General features: G+C 35.3%; 1 protein-coding gene across 1 annotated transcript in view; it reads left to right on the top strand.

Annotated features, from left to right (window-relative positions):
• Positions 1–10281, top strand: part of LOC149545509 (putative disease resistance protein At4g11170) — a 43360-nt gene extending 33079 nt beyond the window's left edge. The window contains exon 3 of the mRNA XM_089790681.1: positions 9865–10281. The gene's annotated coding sequence lies outside the window, so the exon portion shown is untranslated. The remainder of the gene's footprint in view (positions 1–9864) is intronic.
• The last annotated feature ends 7884 nt before the right edge of the window (positions 10282–18165 follow it).

Below are 18165 nucleotides of genomic sequence, written 5' to 3'. Positions count from 1 at the left end.
CCTGTTCATTTTCTCACTCTTTTGTCTCTCAAAAAAAATTTAATACTTAGTGAAAAGCCATTCAGTAACAGGTACAACATAGAGATAAGGTTCAATGGAAATGAGTCTGTACAGGTGTTACTGCCATTGGAACATTTTTTCATGTATCGTGTGGTTGTTCTCATCTTCTGTGCCACTGAATTTTGCAAGGGGCTTAAAGTATTGCATCTATTGTATTCTTTTGAAACTGCTAATTTTCTGGGTTTTAAATTTCAGGCTGCTGCTATCCATCATATTCAGCTACAAGCTTACAATTTTTTGGAAAACTGTCATGAATTATGGCAAAAGGCTTCAGCTGCTGGATTCGCAGAAAGCAATTGTTTTACTTACTATACTGATGTTTTGGATATGATTGGAATTAATTTGGGTGACTACATCTTCTTTCTGGCATGTGGTTATTATCATCATGATATCGGAGTGGCACACTAAATACAGAGTCTCATAGAGGTAAATACATAGGCCACCCTTGATCTTGTGGGAGTTTGTGGATATTTTCATTCATCATCATATCAAAGAGTGGTGAATGGAGAGTTGCTGGGTGTGTATGAAGAAGCATTTAAGAAGGGGTCATTAGGGGGCTCCATTAATAAAGGAGTTATAAAGTTGGAGACCCATAACTTTACTAAATCTGTCCTATAAAATTCTTGCTAAAGTGGTTGCTAGAAGAATTACTTTATTGCTAAATAAGTTTGTGTCACAGACACAAACTAGTTTTATCCAAGGAAGGTATATCTTGGAGAATCTGATCACTAGTTGGGAGGCTATGAACTGGGCTATGAATGATGGGCAAGATGTAGCTATGATTTTGTTAGATTTTGAGAGAGCCTATGATAGGATTGAGTGGGGATTTGTAATAGGTATGCTTAAAGCATTTGGTTTTCCAGAATATTACTGCAAGTGGATTAATGTTCTCTTTAAGGATGCCAGTACTGTCATAGATGTGAATGGTTGTTTGTGAGAACCTATTGTGTTAGAGAGGTCGATTAGGCAAGGCTGCCCGATTGCCCCTTTGTTGTTTGTTATTGTAGCAGATGCTTTATTTTACATTCTAAGGGCAAAGGAGTTGGGTCCTCCATTGAAAGGCATATCCTTGCCTAATGGGGAGTTGTTTCTTAATACTTAGTTTGCAGATGACACTTCTTTGTTCCTAGGGCTTTCTGAGGAGAATTTTGAGAGTTCTTTTAAAAGGATCAGTTTCATTTGTATGGCCTCTGGGTCCAAGATTTCACCTTCTAAATCCAATGTGTTGGGTTGGTCTATTGACCCTCCAGATTGGTTGGCCAGTAAGGGTTGGCAATGGTCTGGCCCTAATCAGATTGTTAGGTATCTGGGTATCCCCTTCTCAGTTGAGCCAAATCTTAATAAGATGTGGGACTAGGTTTATGGAAAAATAAATAAAAAACACTTGAAATGGCAGACCCATTCCTTTGTCTTTTGCTGGCAGATTGCAAGTGGTGCAGAATGTTGTTTCCTCTCATCATATTTTTTTGGCTTCAGCCTCAATGTTTTTTAATTCTCATGTGAACATGCTAGAAAGAATTTTGCGAGACTTTCTTTGGTTAGATGGTAAAGGAAACAAGAAGAGGCATTGTGTTAAATGAGAATGGTGTTGTCAAATAAGAAGTCAGGGAGGTTTGGGGTTGAAGGATATTAAAGCCCAAGGTTCATTTTTTGCATCCAAATGGGTGTTGAAAGCATTATGGGGAGATGAGCCATGGAAAATTCTTATTAGCAATAATCTTTTGAAATCTGTCATTAGGAAAGGTAAGAATTGGAAGGATGTTCCAGTGATTGACAATGTTTTAGGGGAATTTAAGATGAGACTGTTTGGTTAAAAATTCTTTCAAACTTTTTGGAAGGCTTGGATTCAGGTGAGGAAGTTCTTATAGGTTAGAGAAGCTGCAGAGGGACCTCCTTATTTCCTTGTGAGGGATAGATCCATTTGGTGGGGGCTTTCGTATAATAATAAAGCTTTGGCCCTTACTCAGAGCTGTTCTACCAAAGCTTGGAATTTGAAGGGGATTTCATTGATCTAGGATATCTTGATAGATGGGAGGTTAGGGGTGTGGGAGGAGATTAAAGGCAGATTTAACATTCTTGATTCACAGAAAAAGACTTTCACTTTGATTTAAGAAAGCGATTAAATTCAATAGCCCTTGTGATATTATTGACTCAAAGGTCTTTCTTGATAAAATTAAGTAGGTTGATGGTGTTATGTTGAAAGACACTACTTCCAAAGGGCTATATCTGTGTATGAAGAATGATTCTTCTCTCATTGGTAGAGTGATCCGGTGTTGGGGGCAAATTAATCCATTCTCTGATTGGTCTTTCTTTTTTGATTTTTTTTGGAAGGGTAAAGCCTAGCTTAAAAAGATTTGTTTTAAATGGTTGCTGTTGTTAAAAAAGTTAGCTGTGGGTCAAATTCTTTCTTCTATTGGTTTATCCCCAATGTCTTGCAATTTGTGTAATGTGATTGAATCGTTTGAGCATTTATTTTTTTATTGTGTGTATGCCCACAAGTTGTGGTCTATTTTTCTTGGTTCCTCTAGTGTATGGAATTGTTCTAGTAGTGTCTCTTGGAGTGAAATCCTGGCTAGATAAGTAGAGAAATTTGATTTTAAACTTAACACCTTTTGGTTTGCTCTTTCTACTGAGATTTTATGGACTCTTTGGAAGGATAGGAACATCAAAAAGAGAGAAGGGTACTTACTGAGTTTAACTTTAAACTCCCCCATTTTCATATTATGTCTCAAGTTGCTTTGGTGCTTCATATTTCCAGGAGTGATTTCATGTTACTTATGCGAGAAGGCAGCTTGCTGATCAACAAGGATAATGTGCATTCAACAAACTATATTGCTGAGTACCAAAGTTTCCTAGCCCCTTCAAAGGCAGCAGAGTTGAACAATATAAGTAATATGTTGCAAGGACTCAATGTAACTAGTCAGGAGGAGGATATTGCTGAAGTGAGTCAGAATCCTAATGAAGTTCCAGGGGCTCAACCAAATCTTGATAGCCATAATGATGCCTGGAGCTATCTTGTTCTATCGGTTTGTTTTTTGTTTTGATAAAAATATATAAAGAGAAGTTGTAATCAATGAATGTAAAGGTTAAAACTGATAGTACTTCAATCTTTTAAGTTTTGTTTTCACCCCCCAAATTTTTTGTAATTGTTTATGTAATTGGGGGTGTGATCTGATCTGTACTTTTTCTCAAACTCTCGGTTATACTTGTAAATGCTTAAACTATCTTAATAGAAAAAAAAAAGAGAGTGGTGTATGGGGAGTTGGATGCCTTCATTGTTTGATCCACGCTGAAGATGGAAATCAACATGATCCAGAACACATGGCCATTATAGTTGGATTCACACCATTGCCACAAAGACACTTAATATTTGGGTTTGGATAGTGTACTTCAATGGCACCACCTAAGATACATAGGATTTAGATACTTGAGTATCCCAATCCACCTTGCTTGAGGACAAGCAATTAGAGGAGGAAAGACCTGTCATGTCCTTTCTCAAATCAAAAGAAAGATTGTTTGCTCAAGGAGTCATCAAAGTTCACAAACTAGAGATGTTTACTACCTCATGCAAAGAATCTGTTGGATGTGGAGGATCAAGGTAATTGCCCAGTACGTGCCAAGAACTTGTTGGAGGTCAAAATCATGGTCCAGCCTAACGCATGCCAAGAACATGTTATATAGAGGTTAGGGATCAGGGGTTTTCCCTAACACATGCTATGGTCTTGTTGATGGTTAGGGGTCGGGGTTGCCGCTTGATGCATGCCAAGAGCCAATCAAATGTTGGGGATCAAGGTGATGGTCAAATGCATGACAAGTGAATAGAAAGAAGAGACACTAAATCTCCTATTAGAAATTATTTGAGCCCTGTAAGGCCAACATACAATATACTTGTAAATGTGCAAAGGCCTATTAAGGCCCCACATAGATGCAACATGCAAAATTCAAATTTTGGCATTGGCGTCAACTCAGGTCAAGGCTTACTTATTCAATCTTTTGAGCGGGTAATACATAAAACTAGGAAAACATTTCAGTTGTAATCGTCCATGCTATGCTATTGTATCTTTTGAGCACTTTGTGTTCAAGTGATGTTTCCTTTGGACAAAAAACCCAATAGGAGATTGATCAATGAACAAAAACTCATTGATTGTTGGAATCAAAGGATGGAAGAATCCTTATGATTCTTAAGGCATTTTCACTCAGGGAACACATTTTTTGAGCTTCAAAGATTTGCAGGAAATTTTAGTAAGTCAGTGCAAGCATTGTTTGATTGTTGTGTGGTGTTGGTGTTGTAATGACTATCATAACAGTCCCTTTGTTGTAGAGATCAGATCATAAAATAGTTGGTGTTCATATCATTTGGATGTTTGAGTTGTGGTGGTGAATCGGTGATTAATTAAATAGGGGAGATGACAACTCCTTATATAGATTTACAAAGACGATGTTCCTAAAAGAAAAAATTGATAACAAAAGACAGAATAGGAAACTTTCCTAAACAAACTAAAGAGGCCTAGATGACCATTAAAGAAAACATTCTATTAGCCAAATACCCTCAATGTTCATTGTCTAACTACTGTCTTTTGGTCAGAAAATCTTTAGAATATTTTGCTTCTGCTGAGACTCTCCCTGGATCTGCAAAATGTTAATGATCAAGAAGCCATTTAATGTGATGTTGAAACAAAGGTATTACTCCTTGTAGCTAGAGACAGTGAGATGAACTGAAACCAAAATTTTGAGAAATAATGCCAATTTTTTTGGGAAAAATCAACAAAAGAAAAAATTGTTTTTAAGGAGAAAAATTGGAAAAAACCAAATTCAATTTTTGTGTTGAAAAATTGATCAGAACTAGACAATAGAATCCAAGAGACAGATTAGAGAATACAAAGCTTCATTTTCTAGGAAAAATAGTAGAACCCAACAAATAATGAGGAAAATTTGTTAAAACCCAACAAAATATTTTTGAAAGAAAAAAGATTTAAACCTACAAATAAATCCACAAAAAAATTTAAGGAAGAAATATTAAAACCCAACTATATAGTTTTTTTGGAAAGAAATATTAAAACCCTAAAAACATTTTTTTCATCCATTGCAGAGAGGTGACCTGCAAAGGCCAAAAAAATAGAAGACCAGATGCTACTCCATAATACTAGTCATGATGCAAGCATGAAACCACATTAACATAGAGGTCAACCACAAATGTTGTCATAAAAACAACCAAAAACCCTAGTTGCTAGCATAATGAGCAAAAGAAATCACATGCACAAAACAAATGCTCGTTATTGTGCACGTAGAACATGAAACAAAAACATGAGCATTGTGTTAAAGATTTGCTGTGGAGATCATAAGACAAGAAGTCATGAGAGAAAAAAGCCACAAGGTTGCAAAACTCAGACAAACATGCAAGTCGTGAAATGCCCAAAATGTGGGAACGAAAACGCATAGAAGAAAAATAACTTCACAATATGTAGTCTTCACATGCAAGCGTAGGTGCAGAGAAAAATAGAGACGTCAAGTTGGAAAAATGACACATACAAACTTTGTTCGGCTTGGAAAAACCCTTGACGCTCATGGATTTGTAGAAGAGAGGATTAATACATAGAAAGTTACTTAGCAGGCCAAAATAGAGATAGATTTCATCAATAATAGAAAAGAACACTTGAAAATGATGAATGATCTAGAGAATGAACAAAATGTAGGGTTGCATAGAAATCTTGCACAGATTCTGATGTGATAAATACAACTAGAGGTGTGAGGGTAAAAACATGGACAACTTAAACAAAAAAATTCTCATCACATGCACAAGAAAAAGGCACTTTAAAACCCATGATTTTCAGAAAATCAATGCTCCAATTGAATTTTTATTAAAAATTTCGTTTAAAACAGAAAGTTACGAATTTTAATCTAAAGAATTCGCCAAATAATGAAATGTCAATTTTGTATTAAATAAAGGAGATGAAAGTGTCTTACATAGATTTAGAAAGACTGTGTCTAAAAGAAACAATCATTAACATAAGATAAAGTAGGAAACTTTTGTAAACAAATTAATACTTGTTAGGTTATTTATCGATTCAATACGACATTTGTTCAATCTAATGTCTTCTTAATTTCACATTTGGTTGCATTGGTGGCAAACAAACTTGCTTAGAATTTATTTTTCATGAGTTTTGTCCTATGTAAAGGTTTATTTCCATGGTAAACGCAAGACATAAGGCTAGTAAATATCCCTTGCTCTTTGTAAATTAACCTATTCACCAATTTTTATAAAAAATATTTTAAAACTAATAAATGAATCTAATTAAAATCATTCTCACGCACCAATCTTGATAAAATCAATAAAATATTATTTTGCTACATGTGCTTGCACATTGAAGCACAAACACATTCATTTGTGAACCAACTTTTTAGGCTTCAAACTTCTAACCACCTATTGACATGAGTTTTGTTCCACTACAACATACAAAATTAAACACCCAATTGTTTCAAAGTGAAACACTCATACACTTAATCCTCTCTCGACTAAGATCATCTCTCATGCTAAGTTGCACAAAGTAAGATCATGAAATGACTTCAAGGTTCCTTTACCTATGGATTTCTGCCAACTCTTGGCTCTCCTCTTTGACATTTTAATAACTCCATCCTCTTGATGCCACTTGATGGCCTCTTGCCAAACTCTTGCCTTGCAGCCCTTGGTTGTTCATTTCAATCTAGTTTTATTCCTCATATAGAGGTGAAAATTTCCAGATTTGAGAAATCCATGGCAGAATTCCTCTAATCAGAGGAATTCCACCAATCTCTAGTAGTTCAAACTTTTCTCAAATTTTGTTGCTTAACACTACACTAATTTGATCTTCTAACTCTCTCTCCTTTCTCAAACATAAAATAGCATCTTTAAAGGAGGATTCAAGGCTCGACAAAGATTCCTTGACAGAGGATATCCATGGTGGAAATGCTCTAATAAGAGGAATTCCAGCTAGAACTCTAACAAGCATCCAAATTTTCTTTCTGACTTAAAATGTTTCAAAAGTTGCCCCCCTCATTGCCTTGATCTTTGCTTCACACTAAGACATTTAATCACAATCAAAGTTAAGGCAACCATGGTGGGCAAAAATTCTTGAGTTAGAGGAATTTCCATGGAAGAAATAGATTCCAGATTTAGGGGGTTATCAAAATATCCTAGATTTCGCCAAATTACAGGATTCAGAATGCCTTCAACAATTTTACCTCCCATGACTTCCCTTGTCTTTCTAAAGCCAAATTGAAGCATTAAGGAGACTTTTAAAAGGTTTTAACTCATTTCATCACATATCGCTTGGTTTCAACTCCATACCCCAGACAGATATAGCCTAGCCAACGTGCATATCTTAAAGACTTGACTTCCTAGCAGTCCAAAATTACCCAAGCTCATCCTTTGGACGTGGAGACTTGAAAATTGCTACCAACTGAGAGCACCCTAGAGCATCTATTTGTACTGTTAATGCAAAAAGAGGGGTCCCCATTTGCAATGGGGTGATGGTGTGAAAACCTCACATCACCACTTTAAATACTTTTCAAGATCTTGTAGATAAGATAAATTAGTAATTAAACAAGAAATTAGTAAGTTGACAATTTTCTACCTCGTGGTTTAATGTTTCTCCACTTGTTCTTAGACTATAACCTAAGACATAACCTAGGTAAACATAATTTCAAAATTCTATTTGGCTGTCCACAACATCATGTTGAACCAGTGTTACCTGACAATGCATCTCCGGTAATTTTTCCAGCCGTGCCTATCTTGGAAACGTCTTGGGGGACAGGGGACACCTAGGGAACTTTGATTTCTAGAGGGAATTTGACTTTGACCCTTAAAGTCTCACAAATTTGGCATATAAATTCTTTAACTCTTATATTTTAAGGTTCTATCATGTATAAGTACATGCTTTTCCATGTTTTTCCATATGTATATTTAAAATTTCTCTACATATTTTAGTTTTCCTTATTGTTATGTCCATTTGTTGTTCCCACAATTGGAAAAAAATAAATGTCGTCCTGGAAACTCGCCTCTTGTCCCCTACTGTACCCATCTTGGAAACTTGGGGTACACTGTTGAATTCTAAATTTAGTGAACCAGAACTTTTTTTTAAATTTTGTTAAGTGACTTGGATTTTACCTTTCTCTAATCTGACTGGGACTAAAAATTAAATATATATTGTGTACACAAACTTTGATATTTGTGTTGCACTGTTCACAAACTTTATGGTGAGGCTTAAATTTGGCTAAATTGCTTCAATTTCATTTTGTGGAAACTGAAGTTCAAATAGGTGAGAGACTTTTCAATGGAGAACTGAATTAATCAAAGGGGTATCCAGAGTCAGCCTAGTTATATTCAGTCATTGTACCCAGCAACGTAACAAAACTGCGTCCTTGATTTTTCTGTTGGAATATAGGTGCGTTCTGTTTGCAATCCAGTACCATTGCAAACCCCCAAAACAGTACAGCAACACAAAATTCACATCTAAAACATTTAAGGTGCACTCTGATGTTAATTTTTCTCGTTTGTTGTCATTTTATACTTTATTGTTTTGAATGCTTTATTGTATAATTCCAACAGGAAGTAGTTCATAATCTGTTTGGCTTGAGTTCAATTATTTGTTGTAAATTATTAATTTTTCTTGATAATTCAACACTCAGGGAATGAGCATGTATGTCTATAATCTGTCTAGCCTGGGCTTCATTCTATCTTGTAAACTGTCTTGGTATTTTTTTTGTCTCTAGGGTTTTCTTGCTCTCATGTTTGAAACAATGGTTGAAGATCTGTTTTCATTACTGACAAAATGAGAGCACAAGGTTTGCTATGAGGCTAAATCTGTTACCTCTTATAGTGATGTCTGGTTTGGGATGTGAATTAATGTTAAAAGAAAGGAAATGGGCCCGTTCAACGATTTGATACTGTGTTGTTTGAGATATCAGCATTGAGAGAAAAAGGGATGAATTGCTTGGATAATTGATACTGGCATGCTTATGTATTTTTTATTTCTGATTTTTTTTGGCATCCACAGGGGCATTTTTATTTTGTCTGGTATTCATGGGTGCATTTTGATTTTTTTGTTATTTATAGTTGAATGCTGATTTCTTTAGAACTGAAAAAGTGAATTTTGATACTATTTGGAATTCATTGTTACATGCCCAAAACACGACATATCAAGAGGGGCATATTTTGCGCAGATGTGAACATTGCATACTGTGCCTGTGGATTAATTTACCATATTCAGTATTTGTTGAGACCTAGGCATGTCTGTGCTAGTTCATCACTCACAGCATAGAGTATTCAATACAGGTTTATTCCCATAGGAAAAAAGTTTTAAACATAATATAAAATCTTGCTTTTCAACATTTATTTGTTAGTTCATGTTTTTGCCCTTTGTTTTCTCTATGCATTGTCCTCTCCCTCCATCTCTACTTATTCACTGAAGTTAACTTTTAAATTGTACTGAGGGAGTCAATTCAGATCTAGCAAAATATTTCACTTGTATAGAGATGGTAGGTGTGAGCGTTTCTAGGGTTTAGTTATAATTAGTCCTCCATTCTCAACATGTGTCAAAGTTTGGTCTGGGGAATTCCCACTGTATATTTAAGGAAAACAATTCAAGGTTTTATGAGGTCTTAAAAAAGACCCTTTATGTCCTGCCTTTTTAGCTTCGACTTCCCAATTGATTTCATTGTAAATGAATGACTTTCTTTTTCTTTCTTTGCTGAAAATCTCTATGATGGAATATGTAGAATTTTAGAAGTTTTGAGCTTGCATACTAATATTGAAAGAGGGTTTTGCAGGTCGCTCTAGCTCTCCCAATTTCAGGAAATGGTCCAAGCAACGTGTGTGGTATACAGTGGTGGTGTCCATCTACTTCTATGCTGCAATTTCAGTCTACTGGGTTTTCTTGAACAAGGTCCAAGGCACAATTTCCAGCAACTTTGTGCTGCTGGAAGGCCTACTTTTTTACCAATTGGTTTCTCATCATGGCCAACATTTTTATCCTTCTACAGACATCCACAATAACTCTCGTTGGTTAGTTCATAGTACATAACTAATCAATATCATATAATTGGTTAGTTCATAGTACATAACTAATCAATATCATATAATTAGTATCTTTGCAAACAATATATACCATTTGGTTAATCCTCTATAAGATTTTGCTTCTAGAAGTTACTGGAACATCAAATTCAATGACTGTCTTGCTCAAACAACTTTGGAGTCTTGCATGATAGGATATTGTTTAAAATGATGACAACTACAAAAACTAGAAGAATTCACAACTAAAATTAGAATTTATCATACAAAACCTCTGAGGGAAAAAGCTAGCTAGTGGTAGCTATTGCTCCTCTGACTAAGAGTTGTTAGTTCATAGTAAATAGTACATACTCTTTTGTTTTGATCAGTAATAGGCCAAAGCCAAGTTTAAATATCATTATTTATTGTGATTAATTATTATTATTATTGTTAGTGAAGCTCGACTAGACTCGAACCCAAGACCTCTCAGATAAGAGGCTCACAATTTACCTTTGTGTTGTAGGCTCTTGCCTAAATAATACATACTTTATATTATCAATAATATATTATTAATATATTTGAAACCTATACTGATTTCATTTTGAGATTCTTGTGGATCAACTATACTGTAAAGGGGTAAGTAACTCATAATTGTAGCACTCTAATATAGAAATGAAGTTTTCCTTGCAGACTTATTGCCCACCAACACTGGCTTCTCTAGAAAGCAGATCTGCAGGTGTTGAAAAAGGGAGAATTTCTATGCGAAATGTTGTTCCCAGATTGATTATAAGATCTATTTGAGTCAAATTGCACATCAACAGTTATCATGCTGCCATTTTTTTAGAGATATTAATGCAGTGATGGGTACATTTTGGTTACTGGTATCAAAGTTGGAATGCTAATTTGATGAATGGATAGGGGGTGGACTACTTGAAATATGATAACTGCCACATTGGCAGAACAAATCCTCACCATACCTACATAATATTGGTTTCATAGTTATAAACAACAATTGCTATATATCAGTGTTTCATGGGGAGGCACCCCACCCCAAAAAAACACACATCTCCTATGGAGGGACATATCTGAGACTCGGGGAATGTCTCCCCGCAACACCACCATTTCAGACACCTGCATCATCTCTGCAGGGGATGCTGCTGTGTTGTGTGCTATATGGTGCATGCCATTACATATTGTTTGCAACCTTTAACCTCTCGAGAACTAGTTGGTCAGCATGGCCCATCACCATCACTCCACCAATGTCCCCTCACCATCCTCAAATCTAGGCCCATGGTCCCCTGCTCCTGGAAACCCGATCCCACATGCTGGCATGGCCCATTAGGAAACTCCATGGAACTACGCTATATATGTGGGCTTACTATCTGTTTGAATAATTGAATTGAATTTAAATTATTCCTGGTAATCAGTGCAGCACTAAACCGTGATTGGACTACGCTATAGAGCTTTGCAAATTGGACTGATGTCTATAACTATGAAATAATCAAGGGCTGTCACAACCTTAGTATTAAACTTGAATATGATACCAATAGCTTCTTTTTTGTTAACCAGAGGTGATCAAAGTCCTGCCATACGGGCACCTGTCATTGCAAGTAGCTGGAGAACTACATGAGGCATTGAAGATGAACAAGACATGTAGTACACAGGATAATAGGATACAATATTTGCACACTCTAAAAATTAAAAAAGATATTGAATTAAGAAAATAATTATTTTCATATACATTTTGTTTATTGTAGCATCACATTTAGAGCCAACCAGAATTCAGTGGGCAGCTTGTCCTGCTTGATTGAATGGTTGGTTTCTTGATCCATTAAAAATACTTATATTAAGTTTTGTTTCAAATTTTGAACTACATTTCAAATGAGTTCTGTCTCTGTATTGCCAAACCATATCTTGACTTGTTTGAGGTCGGAAATTGGGGGTCACAGAAAAGGAATATAAAATCACATTTCAACATATGGGCTTCTATAAAGGTGGACAGGCCTAAGAGTGATTACAAGTGTTATGGGATACCTTTCCACAGACTTATGTTCCGAAGAATTCATGATTAAAAAATATTAATTTGCAAACCAGTATCCAAACAAATTCAACTCATTTATATCTGTGGGCTTTCTCTTTGTTAAGGAATGATGATTCTGCTTTGTTTTTTGGATTTTAGCTTGAAAACCATATCCATTATTAAGGAGTTCACATAGTTCATTTTCTTGGCGTATATGCCTTGAAATTGTGTTTTTATTTTAAAGCATATTTTCATATTCTCAAAGCAATACATTAGAGAAAAATGAATGTCTTGTTGACCAAGCTTCTTATTTTTAATTAAGGATTGACATTAATACTTGAAACAACCCCACAATTCTAGTATCTCCTACCCATATGAACTCTTACAGGCACCATTGTTAATTTGTTGTGACCTAAGGTCTTCTAGCAGTGAAACACCAAGGATTATGGGTAATAAAGAAGTGATAGTTGTCAATCAAGGCCAGGTAAGAAGTGGATCAAATCAGTTATTTTAGTAGTCATGTACTAGATTTATGTATCTGAATCTGAAACTGTTTTGGCTGTCTCCAAATCCATTTGGAGTCAAGGGAAACTTCATGTATAACCCATCTCAATTGCCTTTCCTCTTCTTTTTGACTTTAAGTGTTAAATTTATACTTCTAGATAATGCGATCAAGCTGAATTTCTCATTAGAAAACTCATGTAATGTAAAATTGGCCTTCTATGCTTAATCTTCCTCTTAACACGATTTGGTTTGGCAGATAGCATTTTTTACTGGAAGACAATAGGAGTTTGATAGTCTTTTAAGTATTATATATGATATTGTAGAGTTAATTTATCATAGTGTGACAGGACTCCGACTCGCCTCTGACTTGGAAAGTCAAAATTGGGCTCGAATTTGAACTCGGTGACCAAACTCGGCAAGGACTCAAAAAATTGAAAAACCCACGAAGTTCAATTTTTTTTTTATGCATCTTTTAGTCAATTAACATCAAATACACAATAATTGAGATAAGTAGAAGCTACTTAATACACACACACACACACACACACACACAATTTTGTATAGATCACATAAGTATAAAAGCAATTTTTTGAAGAAAATAAATTGAATAACGCAATATAAAGTAATAAACGTAGTATCACTGTAGTGTCAGATGTCTACCATATTCATGGATTACGAAATCCATGGTATCAAAAGTTCAAAACATATAACAAAATAACAACTAGAGTGTAGAAGACTAATGCTCATAGTAGCCTATGTTCTCCTATGAGTACGCTAAGATAAGTCATAGAAGAATGTAGAGCCATCCTCTCTCCCTCTGTCTAAGGCTGAACCTCAAGGGCATCATCATCCTAATCCTCACCCACATAATCCTCATCATCAGACTTAGATCCATCATTCCTAGCCTCAGGGACTTGCACTCTGTCTCCTCACGCTCTAGTCTCCTTGACTGCCATCACTACTGCCTCAGTCTCCCAATCCACTTGATGAACCCACTCCATGCCTTCATCATTGAAGACATGATCAGTAATCTTTGTGTTCCACTCTGGATGTGGATCAACAGTCTTTAATACAACTGGTGATGTATCGGTGCCCAAGATTTGTCTATGGCGAAAGTGAAGGTTGTAGTGAACAAAGACGAAATCAATTTTTGCACTACCAACCTATTGCGCTTCTTTTATTGTATATGCTTGAATAGACTCCAATCAAATTCACAATATGATGCACTAGACAGATGACTCAAGATGCGATATCACAATCCTTTATAAATTTGGCAACTTAGTGCCAAACATCTCCCACCATGCATTTGAAATAAGAAAATTTTAAATCAATTCAATTACTTTGACATTATCAAAATAGGATGGTAATAGGATTAGAAATTAGGATGTAGAATCATAGATTTTTACCAAGTATCAATTCTGTCCTATTTTTCTTGCACAACTCCTGTGCAAATAAGTCCCCTTGAGCTTTCTTAAACAACTCAATCTCACATATTACAATTGTTCCAACTCTTGAATCAGGTGACATTCTCTCTACCACATTATAGATGCCACTCCACACCTCATCATTGACCTTGAAATGTGGGCTGAATTGGTATGCTGGATTAAGGAAGTAGGCCGCTGCATGTATGGGCGTGTGAAGTAGTTTGTGTCAACATCTATCAATGAAATCCCATATAGGCCCATACCTATCTCAATTCTTTGCAAAAAGAGAGCGAGTGATCCCCTTCTTCTCTCCATCAATGATTCGTAGGAGAATAACTAGTGCTTTATGAACTGCATTCATTATGAAAGTTGAAAGAGAAACCAATCCGCTTTAAGGTTTTCTTAAAAAATGAACAATAATTTATTACATAATGTCATAAACAAAAAAGTTGAGATGAGGACAAAAGAAAAATTACCTTCACAATCTTAGCGATCAATTTCCAAAAGCAAGCCTCATAAAAAATGTGATTAGTTGTATCAGTCCTTGAAGTGGTCTTTGCATATGATGATAAGATCCACTCGTCATTGAGATTAAGCAAGGATTGCAATTTGAAAATTTGTTACAAAATCTAGTGACACCTAGACGAGACAACTCCTTTTGTTATGTGTATTGCCTCATGAGGTTGAGGACCCATGTATTATTATATATGAATTTGCATACACTCCTTCCTTACTCTATAATTGTTTTATCCAAGGGAGTTTACCAAGATCCTCTAACATGAGGTCAATGCAGTGAGCAACACAAGGGGTCTAAAATAAGTGAAGGTCTCTCTCCATAGGAAGCATTCCTGCAACAACATAATTTGTTGTGTTATCTGTAACTATCTACACTACATTCCCCTCACCCATGTCCTTTATCACTTCATCCATTATCTCACAAGATTTTCAATATTCTTTGTTTTTCCCGAGGAATCAATTGATTTCAAAAAATTTGTGGCACCTAAAGAAAAAGAAACAAATTAGTATAATGATTCTTGGGTTCAACTTCTTGATTATGAGGGTATTCTCTGTTGATGCTGAAAATGTCATATGATTGGCCATCTCGTTGCGTGATGCTCCTCTGACATGGTTTGATCGAAGAAATCACCTTCTTGGTGGTTGGGGGTTTCAGATGATTACTTTATAGTTTAGAAAGTATCCATGGAGGTAGATGGGTTGGATAGCTCTTCTTAGACTCAGCTTCCACACCCACACTCATCTACTCAACTCATTACTGCCTTTTTTACACCTTTATCCCCTTTGCGTGGTGTAAAAAGGCCCTCTAGCTCTACTCGGCTTGATGAGCTTTCTAGATGTGTCAGATCTCGTTCTGCTTATATGTACCAACGACACTCTTCTGGGACAGGTCGGAGACAGTGTAATATTTCTACGCATCGACACATGTTTCATGTTGTGACTGATTTCTTCTTACCCAAGAAAGCCTCCTAGTGCTTTCTGCTGCTTTTTGTTTGTTTATTGTTGTTTTTCTTCAGACACCTTTGCATGCTCCTGCTAGTTTTTGTCCTTTTATGCTGTAATCTTTCAGTCCCATAGACCTCTTTCTAGTCTTTTGTTGGACATTAATATCATTATCTTATCTTATCTTATCTCATTTGATCTCTATTCGGTTGAGGATTCTATTGTTGTCTCTAGTGATTTGAATGTTGTCCCTTTGATAGTTTATACTCAAAATGTTACTACTAACACCTCTCCTGTTGCTAACTCTGTTGATTCGATTGTTGTCCCTTTGACAAATTTGAGTCAAAATGTTGATGCTATCTTTTATTCTGTTGTTGACTCTATCCAAAACTTTGTTGTTGGTGCTTCTCCGGCAATGAGGGTTTTGGGGGTCAGTGGGGATTGTCAGAAGGCTACTGGGAAGGTGGAGGATGGTTGGACATCAATTAAAGGTAAAAAAAGGCAAATCCTTCAAATCTTCATTTGATATTTCTTTACATTCTCAAAAGTTTGGACCACAATATAGATCTTGATGGTCTGAGGTTTCTTGGGTTGTTTTCCCTCTTGTGGGAAACTTGGTTGTGTCCCTCTAGTTTGTCGGGTGTTTTCCACAATTGTATTTTGATCCTCAGTGTTATATTTTTCTTGTCCCTATGTACAAGGTTTCAAGTTCTTTCAAAACTTGTTTTTATTTAATTAAAACAAATTAGTATAATGATCAATGATCAATCATAAATTCATAATTTATAAAATTATCACTGAATGAAGATTCTAAAATTTTAAGTACAAGTTCTACTTCTACATTTTTAATGTTTACAATTACTTGACGAGGAGACAAGAAAGTTGATGAGTGTTCTACTCCTCCTATCAATTCAACCATCAGTCATGATGGTGCAACCCTTCGTCTTCCACACCTTATGTTGCTCCTTAATTGCACCTTCTACATCAACTACCCATTGGGTCAAAATAGGGCATCCTAGCTCGTCAGCACTAGGGACTTTGAACACTGGACCACAATAGTAACAACATGGATTGCAATTTGTCAAAGGGGACCTAAAACAAAATAAATAAAATTTGAACAAATTAGCATATTATATTATTACTATTAAATTTGAAAAAAAATTAAATTAAACAAAATAAGCATATTATTGTCTCTTGAAACTTGAAAGCAAGAGAAGTAAAACATAAATTAAATAAATAAGTACCTTGCTGTATCAAATGAAATGTTGTTTTAGATGAAGAATTCTCCAAGTGCTAATTTTGCATTATTACGCTTCTCCTTGTTCCAACCCATGCTCTCAAGCGATGGTTGTGCGCCTAGAGCCGTGCGTGGAACAAAGATGGAATCAAGTGTCAATCTTTTCTTACAAATGTGAGGCCCAATGGTCACACTTCTAGAAGCAATAACAGTAGTAGGTGGAGTAGAGGAAAATATATGAAAACTAGAAGATCCCTCTTGTAAATGGCACATGGAGACACGTATTCTCATGAGACATGTCTATCCATTATAATTATACAATAACAAATATATATAGTATCTCATATAAGTGCGATATATATATATATATATATATATATATATATATATATATATATATATATATATATATATATATATATATATATATATCAGTGTTATATTTTTCTTGTCCCTTTGTACAAGGTTTCAGGTTCTTTCAAAACTTGTTTTTATTTAATTAAAACAAATTAGTATAATGATCAATGATCAATCATAAATTCATAATTTATAAAATTAATCACTGAATGAAGATTCTAAAATTTTAAGTACAAGTTCAACTTCTACATTTTTAATGCTTACAATTACTTGACGAGGAGACAAAAAAGTTGATGAGTGTTCTACTCCTCCTATCAGTTCAACCATCAGTCATGATGGTGCAACCCTTCGTCTTCCACACCTTATGTTGCTCCTTAATTGCACCTTCTACATCAACTACCCATTGGGTCAAAATAGGGCATCCTAGCTCGTCAGCACTAGGGACTTTGAACCCCGGACCACAATAGTAACAACATGGATTGCGATTTGTCAAAGGGGACCTAAAAAAAATTAAATAAAATTTGAACAAATTAGCATATTATATTATTACTATTAAATTTGAAAACAAATTAAATTAAACAAAATAAGCATATTATTGTCTCTTGAAACTTGAAAGCAAGAGAAGTAAAACATAAATTAAATAAATAAGTACCTTGCTGTATCAAATGAAATGTTGTTGTAGATGAAGAATTCTCCAAGTGCTAATTTTGCATTATTACGCTTCTCCTTGTTCCAACCCATGCTCTCAAGCGATGGTTGTGCACCTGGAGCCGTGCATGGAACAAAGATGGAATCAAGTGTCAATCTTTTCTTACAAATGTGAGGCACAATGGTCACACTTCTAGAAGCAATAACAGTAGTAGGTGGAGTAGAGGAAAATATATGAAAACTAGAAGACCCCTCTTGTAAATGGCACATGGAGACACGTATTCTCATGAGACATGTCTATCCATTATAATTATACAATAACAAATATATATAGTATCTCATATAAGTGCGATATATATATATATATATATATATATATATATATATATATATCAGTGTTATATTTTTCTTGTCCCTTTGTACAAGGTTTCAA

This window comes from Cupressus sempervirens, chromosome 7 (genome assembly GCF_028749045.1).
Source record: "Cupressus sempervirens isolate cs-2001-9-10 chromosome 7, ASM2874904v1, whole genome shotgun sequence".
Taxonomy (NCBI): Eukaryota; Viridiplantae; Streptophyta; class Pinopsida; order Cupressales; family Cupressaceae; genus Cupressus; species Cupressus sempervirens.
This window is presented reverse-complemented; position numbering and strand designations above follow the sequence as displayed.